The following is a 2,185-nucleotide window of genomic DNA, read 5'->3' as shown; positions in this document are numbered from 1 at the left end:
GACGCTTTTTATTGCAAAAAATATTTTTTGCATTACCAAATTTTGAGAGCTATAATTTTTCCATATTTGAGTCCACAGAGTCATATGAGATCTTGTTTTTTGCGGGACGAGTTGACGTTTTTATTGGTAACATTTTCGGGCACGTGACATTTTTTGATCGCTTTTTATTCCGATTTTTGTGAGGCAGAATTACCAAAAACCAGCTATTCATGAATTTCTATTGGGGGAGGCGTTTATACCATTCCGCGTTTGGTAAAATTGATAAAGCAGTTTTATTCTTTGGGTCAGTACGATTACAGCGATACCTCATTTATATTTTTTTTATGTTTTGGCGCTTTTATACGATAAAAACTATTTTATAGAAAAAATAATTATTTTTGCATTGCTTTATTCTGAGGACTATAACTTTTTTATTTTTTTGCTGATGTTGCTGTGTGGCAGCTCGTTTTTTGTGGGACAAGATGACGCTTTCAGCGGTACCATGGTTATTTATATCCGTCTTTTTGATCGCGTGTTATTCCACTTTTTGTTCGGCAGTATGATAATAAAGCGTTGTTTTTTGTCTCTTTTTTTTTTCTTACGGTGTTTACTGAAGGGGTTAACTAGTGGGACAGTTTTATAGGTCGGGTCATTACGGACGCGGCGATACTAAATATGTGTACTTTTATTGTTTTGTTTTTTTTTTATTTAGATAAAGAAATGTATTTATGGGAATAATATATATATTTTTTTCATTATTTAGGATTTTTTTTATTTTTTTTACACACTTGCAAAAAATTTTTTAACTTTTTTACTTTGTCCCAGGGAAGACAGTACAGATCGGTGATCTGCCAGTTTGCACAGCACTCTGACAGATCACCGATCTGTCAAAGAGCGCTGCAGCGTTGCTGTTGTGAATTCCGCTCTTGGGCTCCCTCCGGTGGTTGTAAGTGGCACTTTTGTGAGTTCTGCTCTTGGGCTCCCTCCGGTGGTTTTAAGTGGTATGGCTGCTCCTTGGATTTAGCTGTCTGCAGCTGCTTCCACTGATTGTCTATTCTGCTCGGCTATTTAGCCTGGCTCTTTCCTTCAGCTGGTGCCACTTGTCAATGGTTCCTGGTTGGATTCACATCTCTTTGGATTTCCCTGTTATCCTGACCAGTTCAGCAAAGCTAAGTCCTTGCTTGCTCGTTTCTGTTCACAGGTTGTGGACTTATCCGTTCTGTGCTTTCTATGTTTGTCCAGCTTGTCAGTATGAATTAATTCTGTGATGCTGGAAGCTCTGGGAAGCAGATTTACCCTCCACACCTTTAGTCAGGTGTGGAGATTTTTGTAAACTCTGCATGGATTTTTTGTAGTGTTTTATACTGACCACACAGTATTCCATCCTGTCCTATCTATCAAGCTAGACTGGCCTCCTGTGCTCATCCTGGTTTCATTCTGTGTATGTCTTTTCCCTCTCCACTCACAGTCATTATTTGTGGGGGGCTATCTATCCTTTGGGGATTTTCTCTGAGGCAAGATAGTTTTCCTGTTTCTATCTTTAGGGGTAGTTAGTTCTCAGGCTGTGACGAGGTGCCTAGGGAGTGTTAGGAGCATCCCACGGCTACTTCTAGTGTTGTGTTGAGCTTAGGGACTGCGGTCAGTACAGATACCACTTCCTTCAAAGCTCATCCCATGTTGCTCCTAAACCACCAGATCATAACACGTTACCAAGTGCCTGCTCTGAGCAGGCACTTGGTAAGCCACCTCCCTCCCTGCAGGACCCGGATCCGCGGCCATGTTGGATCCGGGACTTGCTGCAGGGAGGAAGGTAGGAGACCCCCGGAGCAATGCGATCACATCGCGTTGCTGCGGGGGTCTCAGTGAAGCCCGCAGGGAGCCCCCTTCCTGCGCAATGCTTCCCTGTACCGCCGGCACATCGCGATCAGGTTTGATCGCGGTGTGCCGGGGGTTAATGTGCCGGGGGCGGTCCATGACCGCTCCTGGCACATAGTGCCAGATGTCAGCTGCAATAAGCAGCTGACACCTGGCCGCGATTGGCCACGCTCCCCCCGTGAGCGTGGCCGTTCGCCTATGACGTACTATTCCGTCCTTGGGAAGTAGGGCCCACCCCACATGGACGGAATAGTACGTCTAATGGCAGAAAGGGGTTAAAGTGGTTGCCCATCAAACAAAGTTCATTTTAATCAATAGATCTTGGAAGAAG

The sequence above is a fragment of the Ranitomeya imitator genome, chromosome 4 (genome assembly GCF_032444005.1).
Source record: "Ranitomeya imitator isolate aRanImi1 chromosome 4, aRanImi1.pri, whole genome shotgun sequence".
NCBI lineage: Eukaryota > Metazoa > Chordata > Amphibia > Anura > Dendrobatidae > Ranitomeya > Ranitomeya imitator.
The sequence above is the reverse complement of the archived record's forward strand: the minus strand, read 5'-3'. Positions refer to the sequence as shown.